This window comes from Accipiter gentilis, chromosome 4, assembly GCF_929443795.1.
Source record: "Accipiter gentilis chromosome 4, bAccGen1.1, whole genome shotgun sequence".
Classification (NCBI taxonomy): Eukaryota; Metazoa; Chordata; class Aves; order Accipitriformes; family Accipitridae; genus Astur; species Astur gentilis.
In genome coordinates this window covers 35,002,809-35,022,162 of record NC_064883.1, presented here as the reverse complement: position 1 = coordinate 35,022,162, position 19,354 = coordinate 35,002,809, and positions in this window count along the sequence as shown.

Genomic DNA, 19,354 nt, shown 5'->3' with positions numbered 1-19,354 from the left:
TGAATATGATTCCTGCTGCTCTGTTTGCTATTTGTTCATGAATTGGAGCCAGCCCTGCAGTGATGTCTAAGTTGTGATTTCTGTGTCCTGTTGGATTCTCTGCTGCGGTGGGAACAGACAATGCTGGAAACTGTCAGTTGCAAATGTGTGTGTCATGAGTAAAAACTTGAAAGGAGGATTTCTTATGAAAACAGGATTGTTTGCTTTTTCTTGTGCTGGTGAGTGGAAACAGTTGACTTTATGACCCCTTTAAGATGGTTGACAATTGAATAGGAAAACCTGCCAAGTCCTTGTGAAAACAATGTCTTTCTAGGCATCCTTTTAAAGGTACTGTCACCAACCACAAATAAAAGCAGAGCAGACTGACAGAATTACTGGGTGTGCCCACATACTCACTGTACCCTGTGTGACCTCCGAGCATCAACCAGAAAACTGAGAGCAACTTCCTTCCCCCATTGCAAGAACTACTGTTGTAACGTTGTAGCAAAAATGTAGCAACTCTCAGTGCCTGACCTTGTTTGAAAGTGAAAACTCATTTCACTCATTCACACACTCTAATACCCCCGTGCCCTCACCAACATGGAGATGTGTGTGTCCTCAAGGCCTGTCCAGATTTCAGTCAGCGGGACGTGCGCCCCAGTGTTGTGGGCAGATTCCTGATGGGACACAGAGGACACAGAACTCCAGCTAACTGGACCTCATTGTGCCTTCTGACCTCATCTTTGGTTGGGGACCATGTGATGGCTGTTTTGGATATGCCTTTCCTGTACACTTTAGGAGCTGACAGCAATCATTCTCTCCATCCTGTCCCTCCTCTGTGGGTCACTAGGATTTCTTCATTACTCTTTGCCTCCTGATCTGGGTGTCCAGAGATGCTGCATGTAACTGTACATGGATCCTGAAAACTTTGATCTAGGTGCAGTTTACACACGCCATACTTACAGCTTTTCTTGAGGAACTTCTCTTTGTCCTTTTCCCACTGCATGTTACAACTTATTCTCCATCCCTGCAAACCTTCATATTTCTATTGCAGTTTTCTACATCTCTGCCATTAGTAGTCCACTACACTGGAGTCACAGAATGGTCCTCTCACTGCTGCAAAACTAAGGAGGGGAAGGAAAGGGAAGGAAAGGAGGAGAGAAACCTGTAGAAGCTGGTTTGGAGTCTTCAAATGTATCTGTTCTAAATCCAGTGAAGAACTTGATCCAAACAAACCCTGAATTAAGTTGTAGCACCCATTAATAATGTCCATTTGTGTTTTCAAAATTTTCATTCTCCAAATTTTCTTCTTACAAATACTGTGGTTGAATCCATGCCCACTACAGCTTGCTGACAATTGTAGTCCTAGCTGAGTACTTGGGAAATAAGATTTTGATAGGAATCCTATGTGTCCTTGGTCAAATTGCTTATGACCAATCTCTTTTATATGTTTAGACGCCAAGCAGCAAATAACACCCATTGCTTTTCCCTAAGAAATATTTCCAAAACTTTGGGCCCTCATTTTGTTCTTCCAAATTTTGCAATAAATGAAATGGGAATATAAAGTGTTTATCTAGTGAAGATACTTTGAAGACAAATTCAGTCAAGAGAGGAGTATTCATATACTGTAAGTGACTAAGAAATATCAGTGATTTGCTTAAATCTGACAGATATACTTAGGTAGACTTACCAAACTTGACCTACTGGAAATTTTTCCTTTATCTGTTATTAATTCAACAGATGATCTCTGCTGTTCTCATTCTGTCTTTTTAGTTCTTTATAAGATATAAAGGTTAAATGAAATACAGGTCAAAACCCATCATGAAGATCAGCTAATTAAGATTTGCTTTTTACTTTTGTTGCTTTAGCATGTTAAATTGATTCAGTTAAATATGCTGGACATTTTCTCAATGCATTCAAAATAACCTATTTTATCATTAATAAGTTCAATAAAGTAAATTCTATTCTTGCAAGATAATTTATAATCATCCAATTTGTGTCTTTTACTGAACACACCTGTAAACAATTAATGTTGTTTATTTTACTTTATTTTTGTGAAATCAGTATAACAATTCTTCCATTCATGCTGTGACTTCCATGAGCAGCTCCAAACCATGTTCACTGAAAGAATTGCACTCCATGTCCCTTAACTTCCTCAGCTGTGCATCTTGGTAATGAGTGTGTGCACGGAAAAGTGAAGTACCATATATTCTCAGGCAAGAATCTTTAGAGTACATAAATAATAAACCTAATTTTTTCCATCAATCCAAAACAGTGAATTTCTAAAGCAGTGTATGAGGGCCTGTAAATTAGCAGTAAAATGATGACAGGTAAAATATATGTTCATTGCTCAGTGGATAGGAACAGGTATACTTATTCGGTTTTTTGTGTCAGTCCTAGCCAGAGAAGATCTCCCACTGACATTTGTCTAATATAATTAAGATCAGTAAAAACAGGGTAAAATCCCAGTCAAGAATAGGAAAAAGGAAGGCACATTTAATTTCTTCCAGATTGTTAGATTGGTTTGATTTTTCATCCAGAAACTAGAAATTTTTATGTTTTATGTGAGATTCATAAGCAGTGTCCTGTGGAGATATATTCCCTTCTGGCTTCCTGACCCTGTAATCTGGCCATCATTTCTGAACATACATGCATGTGTGCACACACGCACCCCATGAAGTTTATCCCTGAAGTACAAAGTGGGGCTCAGGACACCTTGGGAGTTTGAACTCTCAGAAAGAGGACTTAGAAAGTGAGAGGTTCTGTCTCTTGGTTGTATGCTATCCATGCTATCAATGCTAGCTGTAGCTGACGTGCATATCAGTTGTACAATTTTTTATATAAGTCCTTCATATAAAGGCAAGTACCATCAAGCTTTGCAACAAAAATAATGAGGTCTTATCATTTTTTTAAAAGGAAAAAGAAGGCAGTCTTCACTTAAGTGATAGCTGTGAAGATAACAGTTGTGCTTCTTGTTTCTTGTTGGCTATGTTTAGGTGATTCCCCATTCAGCAGCCGTATCTGGAGCAGTTTTCACTTTCTTCTGAGGAACCTAGGGCCCAACTCTTTAATTCACTTTGGTGATCTCACACATAATGCAAAGATATTGCCATCGTAGCTTAGAGCTACCTCAGAAGGAAGTAAAGACCCCTCTGACTCTAGTGTCTAAAATGCTTAACACCTGTTAATTTCATTGGAAGTTTGGCACTTAAATGCCTTTAAAACTCTGCTTTATTTTTACTAGGTTAAAAAAGTCTGACTGAATTTTGTTTTCTCTCTATAACCTTTCATTATAGTATTTAAGTTTTACATCCAATGTTGATTTTATACGACTAGTGAAAGTTTTAAGACTTTCTATAGGGTAGGTTATATACCTTTTAATACAGCCAACAGGCTACAGCACTTAAAGCCTTAAATGTGGTGACTGTCAGTTTTATAATCTCTCAGGTTACACAGTCCATACTGCCACTGCTTGCATGCCACCAAGCTTTTTTAAGATAATGTGCATATGTTAAATTAATCACTTTCATTGTAAGCACATTTAAAATAGTTCCAAGCTTAGTGTCTATACGTGGGAATAGTTATTAGAAGCATCAACCAAAGTTCTGCTGTTGTTTTCTAAATAGCTTCACAAATTGAAGGAAACGTTTCAAAAAGAAGGCCATAATGTTTCTCTATTCTTGCTTCAGGCACATAAATGTTATTTCCTCTGCAATGTCATATATTGACCATCTGAAACTTGATAAATCAGAAGATAGATTGCAGTGGAGCTCTATGTATTTAAGTATCAAGCTGATCCATAACTTTCACACCAACCAAAAGCCATTTCTTGTCAGTGCTGTCCAGAATATATCCTGACAGTTCAGTGGGAGTTTCAGTGCCATTTATTTTCAAATCAATACTCAATTACTAAAAGGAAGATTCACTCCCTTGCCCATTTTCAAGATGAAATTATGGACTAGAGCAATAACACTTAGTCAAGGCAAGCCACTGTCCATTAACTCATGATGCTACCAAAAAGCCATCCAGACACTTTATTAAAGCTCAGTCTTTTTTCAGCTTTTAATTAATCATTGTGAAAAAGGCCTTTCACATTGTGACTGATGACCAGAGAAAACAATTTTCTCCTAACTGCCTTTTAATTTCAACTCTGGGAGTGCTCATTGACTGAATCTCACAACAACCCATCAATGCTAGTTTTTAATGTGTTTTCTCCTTTGTTATTGAGAAGAATGGAGTGGCAATGAGGCTTTGTGCTCCTCTTCATAACTCAAGTAATTGATTCAGTAAATGCTGCACATTTGCTAGTGGATAAAAAGTGCTGTCAATGTAGATAGTAGGTACTATATAAATTACTCCATTAACAGGAAATAAAGCTATTTACAATTTTTAAAGTGTAAAGTGTAAGTGGCTTTAAAAAAAAAGAAAGCAGTACTACTTCTTACATGTCTGTACAGGCTTTTTCTTAGCTGTAAATGCTGGTAATAGGATACAAAGGACCAGAAAAAGGTTAGCAGACTAAGGCTGCAGCAGTATGCCTATGTGAGTAGCCTATTGCAAACTACTCTTCTTGAAGAAACTCAGCACTAAAAAGTAACTCTTGTGGAAAACCACAAAATACTCTTCAACAGTGGTCATCTCATAGCATAAATCTTGTTTTATTTTACTGTTCTTTTGGACACTGGAGGATGAAAGGTGAAAGAAACTTCACTAAGAAAAGAAAAAAATTGAGTTATAAGCAGAGAGATGCACTGTGTGTGTTTGCAGAAACGTTCACTGAAACAAAGCATTCATCGAAACTGCTTTGTGTCTTCCAGAAATAGAATTTTCCTCTATGGTTGACAGTGAAATCCAGGAAGTGCATACCTGCTAATGCAGTGCTCTCATCAAAGAACAATGGATAGAGTATAATGCCACAAGTAGATATATTAACTGTGCATACTATTGCTGTTCTACAACAATAAAAGATACTTTGAGGGAGTGTTATTTTTACATATTTATGTAGGATGTTTTATGTAAGCATATGTATTTGTACTCACTTGCAAATTAAAATTCACACTCTTTAGTCACTCGGTTTTAAAAATGGGTACTGAATCACCATAAGTGATAATATATTATTGTAATATAATAAAATATGTTACTTTAATATGATAGCTAATATGATGTAATAGATAACTGCAGCAGCAGACATGACTGTTTTGAGACCCTAATTTAAAGATTAGGTAGTTTCTTAACGTTGAACTTTCTTAAACTTTTCTGAAGGTATTTCTTCAGCAATACTTGTATGAAGCTAAGTCTATAGGTTAAAGACCAATTGCACTGCAAAATATGAAACACGCTGAAATAAATATTGTCTCAAAACAATCCAGAATGATGAACCTTGACATAGACAATGGTCTATACATGAAAAAACATAAACATATGACAACATATGTCATAGGGTCTAGTCTAGAAGGGATTATCTGTGGGCCTTCTGCAGCATATGACGTATGTTTTCTGGCATTGTCAAAGCGAAAGGAAAAGTTAGCCATTTTATCAGTGCACAGTAGAAAAATAACTGGAAATACAGAAAAGATTCACAGAACCTAAAACAAGGACAGTCTATTAAATGTGCCAGATTGAATTCTTGTATACCATAAGATGTTTTATTTTACATGTTAACTCTTTCATTGAGACCAGTAACTTCTATTTGTCTTTGTAGGCAAGACACAGAGAACCTGCCACCTTCTTTGAAGTTGGTATCAAAGGCTAATTACAGTCAATGTCTGATTCTAGCTTTAATTTTTCTGACTACACTGAATTATTTGATGCTTCATTTTTTACACACCATCACCATCACCCTTTTTGCTCACAGTTACATTGTTCATTCACCATAATTCTTACATCTTTTCCTGAATTATTCTTTTGAAAAAAACAGATTAATCAGGTATGGCCTGTCTATTTTCAAAAGCAGTGAGAAATAATATACTTAAATTTATCCTTACACTTTTTTAAAGCCCTGCTGTCCATTGGTTCTCTTCTGAGTTTTTTCAGTTTTTTTAAATCAATTTTAATTATCTTATAACTTTCAATTTGTACTGATTGTTAATAATTTTCTGCTTTTTTACTTTTGACATATCCTCTTTTGCCTCTAATTTAGCTCTTGGGTTTACCATTGAAACAAATAAGCTTTTAATCAAAGTTATGTTCTTTCTGGATTATGACATAGCCTTTACTTTTTGGTTTCAGTTGTTTCTTCCAAGGCAGTCTCATTCAAAACTCCCAATTTGCCTAGGTTTTGGAAAATTTAATATTTTAAAATGTTAATATATATATTATTGTGCCCACAGTTTGTTTGTCAATATTGAAAATATTCCAGATGTAATCACTGGTCCTAGTTAATCAGCAATTTCAGATTACTGTACTTTTTTTGTAAAGACGAACAATAGAATTAGCTATTAATCAAGCAGTGATTTTTGCTGGAAATATATATATATATATAGTAGAAACTCTTCATGATGTTTTATTACTGAATGCTCTAAATTTCAGCACTATTTCTCCCAATTGCTTGTTCATCAAAATGTCATGGCTTTTCTTGCAAAGTCTCCCTTTTTTACAGTTTAATTCTGTTGTATATAACGGACCTTCATCTGAGCCTTGTTTCTCAGACCTGCCCAGGCTGAAAGTATTAAATAAATGAACCTTTTGTCCCCTCCGTGTAGGAGAGTCACATGCCAGACTTGACTGATTGATCATTAGACTTCCCTTCTTCAGAATTTGAATATAATCTTCTGGCCACATAATTTTCTTCTTATTTGTCAAAGAAAACAAAAACATTCCCATGCCCTTATGTTACCTGTGGAAGTATTCAGTATATTGTGTGTAGTCACATTTAATGTTCATTCTCTCAGTATGGCATGCAATTGAATGAGATCTTCCCAGATGTGGTTAATTCTATGAAGACACATAATTCAGATCTAGAATGAACCTATCATCAAGGAAAGGTCAACTTTTGTAATAGATGATGGTAGAAGTCTCACACAGCTTGTGTGTGTAAGCAGTGATAGATTCTGCTTCTGGTGAGATCACTAGTACCCTCTGTGTCAATGCTCTTAGAAACATCTGTGAGGAATTCATCTAAAGTTGTATTCACACAATTATGCCAGAGTTACCATGGCAATTCTCTAGAGCATCTCTGAAAAGGATAGCATCACTGAAGTGAACTTGGACACCTTATCCTGAATTGTGAATTTTAGAGGTCAGAAGTTCACCACCAGGTGATGTATTTAAAAAGCCTTCTCTGAACAGGAAAATCAACATTGTGTTCAGTACTAAGGAATGTTAGAGGCTAAAATATTTGGTCTGTCTCTGTTAACAAGAATCTTCACTGTTCACTCTCTCCCCTGCGTTATAGTTATCTAATTTAAAGTGAACAAAGTGCTCTAAAAGTGCTATTTTAGACTCAAATTCTTTGAATAAGGTAGACAAAACAGAACCCCTGCATTGTATGACTGTTGGCATATCATCCAAAATTATTAGCTGGCAAAGTGATGATTACATGTTCCCTTCCACTGTGTCTTACTGTACAACAGTTACTTAAGTATCACTCAGTGCTGTGTGCCATTTCACAGAATCACAGAATAGTTGGGGTTGGAGGGAGTCTCTGGAGGTCATCCAGTCCAACCCCCTGCTCAGAGCAGGGTCACCTAAAACAGGTTGCTCAGGGCCATGTCTAATTGGTTTTTTAATTTCTCCAAGCATGGAGACTCTGCAACCTCTCTGGGTAACCTGTTCTAAGGTTTGACCACACTTACAGTAAGAAGATTTTTCTTATGTTTAAGATGCATTTGTTGTCCACCAGGAACCCAAAGTCTTTTACTGTAAAGTTGCTTTCCAACCAGTCAGCTCACAGCCTATCCTGGTGCACAGGGTTCTTCTTCTGCTGGTGAAGGACTTTTGTATTTCCCTTTGCTGAACTTAATGAGATTCCAATTAGCTCATTTCTACAGTTTGTCAATGTCCGTCTGAATGGCAGCACAACCATCTAGTGTATCAGCCGTTCTTCCCACTTTGGTGTTGTCTGCAAGCTTGTTGAAGGTGCACTTAGTTCCATCATGCAAGTCATTAATGAAGATGTTAATGTTATGGAGGCATGCACAATCAAATCCAACAGGTGTTAAAAGTCAGACTTTTTCTTCAGTAAAAGGTTAGTTAGAACTCTGATAACATTAGTGAACTACAGTACTACACAGCTGAATTAAGAATCCTTAAGATTTAAAAGTGATGACTCAAAATGTGCATATCACTCACCTAAAAGATGAGGGCTCTCTCCCTTGAGGAGTTACCTCAGGTGGTGCCCCAACCCAAGGGGGAGTCCCCAGCTGCAGACCCGCTGCTCCTAGGAGGACTGATTCCATCATGTCCTCTGGCGGGACCCCGTTTATACCCTTGTCGAATCTGATCTGTGGTCATTTAATCTCTATTGGCCAAGAAGGTCACCTCAGTGTACCTGGCACGTCTCAATTGGTCTGTTCAACTTTCAACCTGCAGCCTCTAGGGTTTGGGGTTTTTTTTCTCTTCTCCGTGCCTGGAGAAGTTTCATTTCCTTCTGGGGGGAGTGTACTGCCACGGTTAAACAGTGTTCGCCCCCAGTATTGACCTTGGAGTATTCCACTAGTGCCTGGCATCCAGCTGGACTTCATGCCACTGATCAATGCTCTAGGCCCAGCAGTTCAGCCAGTTTTCATTCCACTTCACTGCCCACTTACTAAGTCTGCACTTTATTAGTTTGTCAATAAAGACATTATTGGAGATAGTGTTGAAAGCCCTGCTAAAGTCAAGATAAACAACATCCACTGCTCTCCCCTTACCCACCAAGCCAGTCATTTTATTGAAGAGGCCTACAAGGTTGGTCAGGTGTGATTTCCCCTTTGTGCAATTATGCTGACTACTTCCAGTGACCACTTGTCTTAACATATTTGGGAATTGTATCCAAGATTATTCACTCCACCACCTTCCCTGGTATCAAGGTAGGCTGACCAGCCCGTAATTTCCCCAATCTTCCTTCTTGCCCTTCTTGAAGGCAGGTGTAATATTTGTTTCCTAACAGCCTTCAGGAACCTTCCACAGTTCCAATGACCTTTCAAAGACAATAAAAAATGGCCTTGCAGTGACATTGGCCAGCTCTTTCACTGCTTACTCTAGATAGTTTAGACTGATGATGAAGACTGTGAGCCCTTTCTCTCTTGCAAAATGGAGACAGCATATTACTGATACTGTCTAGTCTTCACTATGTGTAAATGTATTTTAAATTATCGCATAGTTTCCACTGTGTTCATCTTAAAATAGCATAATGGAAAAATCTGTTCCATGGAAACTACAGAAGAGTGTGATATAACATATATTCAATGATTATACTGAATCATAGAGCATGGTACTTAGAGTGTGTCATAATTACTGGGCCTTGGAAAAGGGTTTCAAAATTCTTTCACATCAGAAAACATCAGAAAATGGAATTGAATTCAATTCAGTTGCAGAAAGTCAGTTGTAACAAGACCTCCTTTGTGCCTTTTTGAGAAAACAGGAACTAAATGTGTTTGGGTTTTTCTCAGAAACTTTTGAGCATTGCTTAGAGTTCACTTGAGTGTCATACTGCCTTGGAGACGCGTGACAGAATTCCACAGGCCCCCAATTCTTTTGGCATTTGGCCTGGTGATAAGGCAGAGGTTATTAAAGAGGTTAGAGTTTATTTAGATCTTCACTACCTGACGTCCTGTCAGTGCAGTATGTGTTCTCGTATTATGCACTGCCACCAGCCAGCCAGTTCTGCTTCCAGCAGATCAATCGGTGCTCTCTGCTGTTGGTCAGGGACAAAAGACTTAAGACAGAACTTGTGTCAATCAGCATAGTCACTATTTTATGGAGAGATTCTAAATGAAAAGACTAGTTTTAGCACATTGGAATTGAGAATGCTGAAATTAGTTTAGATATTTTCAATTAGAGAATAAAAACCTACCCCAGGTCACGCATATGTGTCAATTCTAAAGGATGTTTTTAAACAAATTTTGTATACAGATTTTCCATAGAAGACAGCTGCATTTGGAGTACTGCACACTCCATATTCATCTTTAAAGCATCATCCTTTTCCAAAGCTTGTTTAAACAATGATTCTGAGATACAGCTAAAACAATAGCACAGTGGATTGATTACTAATGACTGCATACTGTAGACAATTACCTTTCAGATAGCTACATTTGACAGGCATGTGCCATGGCAGGTTCCTCTAACTAATGAAATAGAGGGACAGAGATATAGTATAGGGCATACATCTTAAGGTCAAATGTGGTGGTAGAAGAAACTGATTTTAGGGCAGCATGGACTGGTAAATGAGTATAAAGGAGACAAAGTTATTGTCAGACATTTCCATTTGAATCAGTATCTGTTCCATCTTGTCCATGTCTTTTGAAGGAACCATCTAGTCTAAATCCGCTGTAAGGCTAGATTAGCTTTATATCTGTCATTCCTGACAAATGTTTGTCTCACCTGTTCTTAAAGGTCTCCAAGGAGGCAGACTCCTTAAATTCCTCGGGCAATCTATTCTAGTCATTAACTATCCATTTTGTAAGATAGTTTTTCTTCATGTCTAAATCTGAATTTGGTTTGCTACAGTTTAAGTACCAGCAATGCTTCTTGCCTTCTCTAGTGTGGACATAGAAAATAAATTAGTTTCAGTATTTTACATTTGCATGTTTGAAGAGTATTATCAGAGATGGGATTCAGCACACTTACATGTAGCCATCTGTATGTGGATTCCCACATGTGATGTATGTGTCAGCTCCCATTATAGCTATTTATAAAATAAAGGATGATTCCCTAGAGAATACAGAATGCTCATGTGGGATTGCCAAATATGACAGCTCCTAACCTGCCCTCCTGGAACAGCAGATGGATGCCAGGCAGGACATGTGGAAGCTTCTAAGATAGTCCTGGATTCCTGGGTTTGGGTCACTGGCTTATGCCCTTAACCTATACAACCAACAGTAAAATAAACATAGAGCTGCATTGGTAAAGAGTAATGTTATTTAAACCTATGAGTAAATAAGAACTTCAGGGTAATGTTCTCTTAATATTTTAAAACCCTCCAAACAGCTGATGTTATTTCTGTGTATCACATGGAGAATTTTAGGATGAGCAATGAAGGACAGCTAATTCTCTAAGCTTAGCAGAGAAATCTTGCTGAGTTATGAGGTAATCTTTCATTCCCTTCATCTATTTTTATTCCTCTGCCTCTAAATCTGTCATAGAGATAGATTCAGTTTATCCATTCATATTAAGTAATTATATTTTTGCTGGACAAAATAAATCTAAATTCTGTTAACATATCTAAAGCCATATTTAAAAAATAAAGCTAATTAGATCTTTAATAGGCTAGCGCAGTTTGAGAAAATTGTTACTCATGAATAATCACAGAATGGTTGAGGTTGGAAGGGACCTCTGGAGGTCATCTGGTCCAACCCTCCCACTCAAACAGGACCATCTAGAGCCAGTTGACCAGGTCCATGTTCAGGCAGTTTTTGAATATATCCAACAAGGACGATATGTCACTGTGCTAACATTTTAAGCAAAAATGATTGCCAATAAATTGGTATATTTTTGTTGTGTGAAACATCTTAAAAGAAGATAATAGTTTTTAAAAGTGAAACAATGGAAAGTGCACCTTGCTATAAAATGTAAAGTCCACTCAAACGTAAAACTAGTAATTGTGGGAGGTCTTCAGACATAAATTTTTCTGTCTTTTGCTTTTTCAGTTCATCATAGCCAAAGATTCTGTAATGGATCTTGCAAACAAAAAACTGTTACAGGGAAACTCCAGAACAGCTTTACCCTTTAGTGAAAATACTTTTGTACATATATTGTTAACTTCAGTAATAGCTTGGTAGTCTTAAGCTAAGTGCTCCTCTGTTAATTATTCAATGTGAAGACCCCTGCATAACTAAAACATGTTCCATATTGTGCAATTTACTGAACTAACAAATCTACAGAAACTTATGAAAATCACAACACTAAGCTTGGGAAAACTAATCATAATAGTAACTTTAGCATTATGCAACAGGAAATGTATTGGTGTTGCCCATGTAAAACTCTGAATATTAAAAAAAAAAAAAAAAAGTTAGTCTGAAATCTCAAGAATTTTGGAGATAAAAGACTCTTCTATAATGAAATTTAGAATTAGTTTAGGGAAAGATTTTGTGGTACTTTGTCTCTTTTTATTTTAAAGTGAAGTAAGTAAAAACTTACATGAATGGTGAAATCCCAGATAAACTAGAAATGCTTCAAAAGCATTGGTTTTATAAATTGCCTTAGTCAACTATTTGATAGTTTTGAATGTGTCAAAATTTGCTTACATATATGTCTTAAACATAATTCTGAAATAAATTGACATTTAGTGTAATTAGACTATCTTTCTATGTTCTTAGCAATGTTTGGTATATAATGTATTGGTTTTTTAATAACGATACATTATTTTTATGTTTCTGCAGTGCCACATTGACATAAAGACCACAAGATAATTTATAACAGAGTAGAATAAAAATTTGCCTTTACAGCAGATTTGTGAGAACATTTTAAATTCATGGAAATGACAGGGCCTTTTGAAAATTCTCCCTTCCCATGGATCTTTCCCATGAATGCCAATTATCATACATTTTGATCTACATTGCTGTCATTGTGAATTTACCATATTTATTTCATTTTCTAAGACTTTGTCTGTTTTCAATGCTTCATTGTCTACTAAATCTGACTATATAGTAGCATTTTAGCATGTGCTCTTGCTAAGGAGCACATATCCAAAGAACAGTGAGAAACCTAACAGAGGTTATGGGATGATTAAATTATTTAACAGGAAATAAATATTCTCTCAGCTTTAAGTCTCTTGTTACTTAAGCAATAAAATATTTACAAGCAAGATACTGCTACTTTAAACAGACTTTGTTGGAATCCTGCAGTAGATTAACACTAAAGTGGGAAGGACTCTGTTTTGAAGAAACAAGGAAGACCACTTACTAAATAATTGCTTGATCCAGCCTATACCCAGCATGCACAGCACAAGATGCTCATTTACCTGAAGCTGCTTCCCGATAGACCCCCCCCACCCCGCAATGCGTTCAGGTGCTAATTTTAAACAGTGGAATGTAAAGACTAGCTAATGAGAAGGATTTAGGTTGTGGATGTTTAGCTGGCAGGAATACAGCATAGCAGAGGTCACTGGTAACCAGCTGAACTCTGCTGCTGTAAGGACAGAAATTAAGATAAACAGTGCTGATGCTACTGACTTAACTTGTTGGAAATAATGGTGTAGTTGAGGTCAGGATCTTATTTTAAATATCAGACAGACTTTGGAATCTCTGTGAGGCACAAAGGTCAGGAAATGCAGAAAAATATATTCCATGTTCTTACTGTTTTGGCATAAGATCTTGTAAAAATAATTCTTCTGCAGAAAATCACCTTAAGCAGAGTGAACAAGGAAGCTAGATCTGCATGGTGACATCTTGTCCAAAAGTAAGCTACTTCTTTTGTACTTTTAAGAAGCTTACTCTATTTACAAAGATTATATTAATTTAGGAAATATTACCGGTGCTGAAAATGTAAAATACAGCATTCTTAAATATTATAAATTGACAACTAAAATGAAACACAAGTGTTTCCTTTTCCCTCTTAGCTTTGAGGTTATTCAATTTGCATTAAAATATTACCACTCAAAATCATGTATACATGTGAGGTTTTGATTCTGGTGGGATTAAGATTTCAAATAAAGGGAATCAATAAACATCTTTCAACCAACACAGCGGGTAAACTGAGATAGCTTTGGATAAGGAGCTCTATAGCAGAAGACGTGACCACAGCTTATTAATACAGGGAAAATAAGAAAAAAGTTGAGCTTGTTTCTTCCTTTCCTCCTTTCCAGAGAAAGGAGGAAATGCAGGGACACTTTCACCTTGGAGAGGATTATTTCAGCTTCTGGGTGTCCCTCTAACAGCAGAGGCAGAAATGAATGCTCATGTGGGGCAGATCACTAGCTCTTAGGTTAACCCACAGTAAATGAAAGAGTTTGAGCTAGTCAATGTATGCTAGAAATTCAATCCGTTTCACCAGAGATGCATTCAGGGTAGATTTTAAGTTCATGTCCAATGAACTTGTTATGACCATGATGTCAGCTTGTAGAAATAATCAAGTTTTCATCATCACCCCAAAATTAATCTCAATTTATTCAAAATCCAGGTTTGTGAAACAAGAATAGAGTTTTACTTCATTAAAAACATCAAAGCAAATATGAACCAATGTTGCAAATCTTACTTTAAAAGTGAGTGCTTTCTGTTAATCTGTGTTACAAGAGAGAGACAGATAGAAAGCAAGAGAGAAGGAAGGAGAAAAAAAAAAAAAGAAAAAAAATCACAGTAAGCAAAGCAGAGGCTGTCCATGGTCCAAAACAATGTAAAAGCTTTTTTCAAAATATATAGGCCTGCCCTTTTGGCCTTGCCAGAAGGTGCACAACAGTACTGCAAACAGCATCCTCCATTTTTTTCATCAACTTTACAGAATTACCAGTATCCCCTTCCACCTCAGCAAGTGCCTACCGAAGGGGTGTCCTGGTTTCAGCTGGGATAGAGTTAACTGTCTTCCCAGTAGCTGGTACAGTGCTGTGTTTTGAGTTCAGTATGCGAAGAATGTTGATAACACACTGATGTTTTCAGTTGTTGCTCAGTAGTGTTTAGACTATAGTCAAGGATTTTTCAGCTTCTCATGCCCAGCCAGCGAGAAAGCTGGAGGGGCACAAGAAGTTGGGAGGGGACACAGCCAGGGCACCTGACCCAAATTGGCCAACAGTGTATTCCATACCATGGGATGTCCCATCTAGTTTAGGAACTGGGAAGTGTGGGGGGGAATCGCCGCTCGGGGACTGGCGGGGTGTTGATCAGCAGGTGGTGAGCAATTGCACTACGCATCATTTGTACATTCCAATCCTTTTATTACTGCTGTTGTCATTTTATTAGTGTTATCATTATCATTATTAGTTTCTTCTTTTCTGTTCTATTAAACCGTTCTTATCTCAACCCACGAGATTTCTTTCTTTTCCCAATTTTCTCCCCCATCCCACTGGATGGGGGGGAGTGAGTGAGCGGCTGTGTGGTGCTTAGTTGCTGGCTGGGGTTAAACCATGACAGGGGCTTATTTCTGTTGAGTTTGATGGGAGCAGAGATGTTTGCTGCAACTGGGTTTCAGCTGTTTTGTTTAATTACTAGGTAAGTGTCATGTGTTTCTCCTGCATTCTGCACTAGAATGAGAGTGAGGTGTTTGTTATCACTAGTGCTATTTTGCCTGTGGTAACGCCATGATATTGCAGTGATTGACCAGGGGTCTGTTGTGGTGACTGTTATACAACTAAGAAATAAATACTTGGTGCCTGCTCCAGAAAGTTGACTGAGAAGGGAATCGTGGCTTGGTGTGGGCCAGCTCTGCTTTTGACAAGGCTGCAGGAGGTCGTGGGGAAGTACCATGGATAAAAAGAAGGACCAACAGTTCTAAGGGACAATATCTAGAAACTGTGGTATCTCTGTTTGCAGGGATAGGGATGTGGCAGTGGTAGTGAGATGCCTGAAAAGACTTTTCACTCTTCAGGTCTTTACAATGAGCTACAACTGGGAGATCTTTTCCAAAGTTTCAGTTTTGACTTTTTTTTTCATGTATTAGTTTGTACAACAGGTTCTCGTGCTTCACTCAGGCTGCCATTTACATCCATTTCTCCTGACTCATAGGCCATGAACAATTGATATAGAGCTTGTTTATAATGAGATATTTTGGGTCAGGGAGCAAAATGTTTTTATATGAAGTATTTACTGTCCAGAGGATCAGGGTGATGAAGCATTCTCTGAAATGTTCAGAGGATGCTACTGTTGTTAGTTTAGGAGCTGTGCTTATAACCAAGAACTTTAATCTGCCACAGGTCATTTGGAAAACTCAGACTTGAAGTGATTAAAAAAAAAAAAAAGAAGAAAAAAAAGCAGGGGCAAGACTGTGATCATTTTAATTCTACTAGTAATTACAGGGAGGGATCTGGTTTTATAGCAGCATCTGTCAACCATGGCAAGAGAGAAAAAGTCCAGGTAGGGAGGGAATATTACTTCTGAAGCAGCATTTAGGGAAAGGCATTGATAGCGTAGCCCCCAAACTGCAAAGTAGTTGCATAAATATTATGTTGAATAGAATTAGAATCTTTTTTAAGGAAAAAGAGCTATTGTAAAGGCAAAAAAATATCAAAATCCTCAACAAAGATACAAGATATTCAAACAAAACTACAGTGAAATTCAGGTACTTGGCCAATGGAGACAAATCAAATGTAACTGTATAATGCTAACTGAATGCTTTGGTCAAAAAAGTTTCCAGGATTTAGACTGACCAGTCACTCCTCAAAACTGTCATTTTTTCCACAGTTTGTGGGCAGAAATATTTTTAAATACACAATGAATTTTTAAATATATTTTCATAACAAGTTTGGGTTTTTTATTTTGCAATTACATTTTTTTAGAAAAAAAAATGGAATATTAAAAAACATAAGCATTTGCAGAAGTTCAGAAAAACCCTTCATTTGAAATCATATTAAATGCTTTTGACATTTTTCAAATAAATATTTTCAATTCCACTTAAAAAAAATACTGCTTCCTCTAGTTTAGTTTTGAAAAATAACTATGACACTGAAAAATCAACTACTCAAAAATCAACTATTTGCACTCTAAGAATAAGAAACTGATTACAGAAACATGACTTTGAAAACCAGCTGCCTGATCATTTTGGTTGGCACAACAAGAAACAGAGAGGTTCGAGCTCTGGTTTCAGCCACAAGAAGAAGGGAAGGTCAGTTAACTAAGAATACTAAGACAAAAGTTAACTGATTCTTAATACATGAGGAAATTTAAATATAGGAGAATCAATAGATACATTAATAGAACAACACATAAGGAAGTTTTTTAAAAAGAAGTCATGGTGACAAATGACTTCATGTTTTTGTATTTATGTTTGGAAAACAACATATCAACAATAATCCAGTAGAGGATTTGATTTTAACTGTATGGCTAAGGAAAAGGGTGGCACAGGTTTTTAATGTTTTCTGCTCAAATGCTTGTTTTTCCCATCTTTATCAACTGGTCTAATAAAAGGTTACTTTCATACAAAACTTACATCCAAGGGACAAACTGACTGTGCATACCAAAGGCAATAAAGTCAGAAAGCATAAAATCATGATACACAGGAAACAAAAAAAACCTGTGAGTGTTCCAAGAAAAAAAACCTGTGCTGTTGTTGGCCATATTTTTAAGTATCATATGAGAAAACCATTTTTATTTCTGTTGTTTAAGACAAGAGATTCTAGAGAAAAGACTAAATATAGTGATCTAGAAGCCATGCGCATGTGTGTGCATGCATATGTGTGTGCGTGCATGTGTGTATAGATAATGATATATAGAGAGATGTATTATCTAAGGAGAATTTTAGGATAGAGCTTTGGAAAAACACAACAAAACAAACGAACAACAACAGAAAACCCCAAACAGGTATGCAGGTTCCTGGATTTGAATTACAGGAAGGAATTATGAGAATTCTAAGGCTGGGGTTTCTTTGGGTGTGCTAAAACTTAGCCTTGCCCAGCTCTTTTACGATTAAGGTGATAATATACATTATTTTGCTTGTCCTTTTTTTTTAAAATTATAATTCTTGATTGCATTTGGAGACTTTATGTCTCTTTATTCTTCTCGCAGAGACATACTTATCTGTGAAATCACATAAACTAGTTTGTTCATGTGGTGACTCCTACACAATGTGAAGTTCATCCAACTCTTGCCATTCGTGCCAACACACAGTTATGTGTGTATATATATATATGTGTATATATATATACATATATATATATGTATCTCTTGCTTGTAAATGCAGAACACACTAACTAAATACATCAGCTCTTTGAAGTATCTGCATTAATTTTATCTGGATTCACATCAAATACATTTTAGAATTATTTATGCTTGCTGAAAATCTAAAGGTGGAAAGACACAAAAAAGCTTTGAAAATAATAAATACTGATAAAACCGGCATATATTAAAAAGCAAACTTTTGTCCTAGTAAAAGAAGTTATTGTACACGCTGACATGATTAAACCATCTCCAAATTGCTGTTGTCATTGTTTTCTACAGGAAACCCTCCCCAAAGAGAGGGGAGAGGTGCGATTGTGACTGTGCTTAATGAAGCATTTCCCCCACTTTTGGACCAGTGGACTGCTGACAATCCTCCATATCTCTGGAGGACCATCCTGCACTTCTCATCAGCCTGGCTTCAAGCTGACTGCCAGAAGAGCATCCCAGAGCCACCGGTTTGAAAGGCTTTCCCAGGAGGACTGAGCTGTAGCTTCAATTCCTTTGCAGCCCGAGGGGGCTCAAACTGCCTTTCCCGAGATAGAGCACTCATTACTGGATTGCAGACTCAAACTCTTTTTCTGCTTTTTACAGCACTAGGAATCTTTCATTCTTTAATACCTTAGGGCCTGGAGGCAATTAGAGGTGTACAGGTACTTTCCCAGCCAAGTGTGCAGCCCGCTGGTTAAAACGGTTCCTGGGGGGACATGGACTTGGAGCTATGTAAACTGTCACAGAAAACAAATCTGAATCTCTCCCTCTTTATTCATTGAATTAGATCACTGCAAAAAGGGAGAAGAATTTCACCAGTTTCTTCTTGGAAAAAGCAGTGTTGGTCTGGGCCTCTGATACGAATGTATGGAGCACCTTTGAGCATGAATAGTCGAAGGCAACTCCATGTTACCCTTCATACAGATGCCTAAAGGGACCAGGAGTCTATATATGCCAATGTACTTCATGTTCCTACTCTAGACGGGTCCTTTTTAATTTGGGTCTGTCTTGGATTGCCACATGAAAGGCCACATTTTCTTATGCATTTCACAGAGAACCCAAACTTGGGCCTGCATACTGCTCTGAGAGTTAACAATCTAAGCCAAAAATGCCACAATGAAGTCCTTCACTGATCTGACACTTGATACAAAGAGATAAACACATGGTTAAGGACTATTTTAAACTAACTCTTCAGTAACCGTACGTTTATTTTTCCCCTTCTTTTGTCTAAAAATCATTGGTTCAGAGAGATAATACTAGCAGATTAAAAAAGAAAGCAGTCAAATTTAAAATTAAGTGAATTGTTTTGTGTTTGGCTTTCTGATAAATGCAGAAGATAAGTTATAGCTAACAATGCTAAAAAAAAATAAATGCTAAGACTGAAAATCCACAAATCATAATGTATGAGCTGGAGTACAAGGAGACATGTTTATTCAAAGTAAAGAATT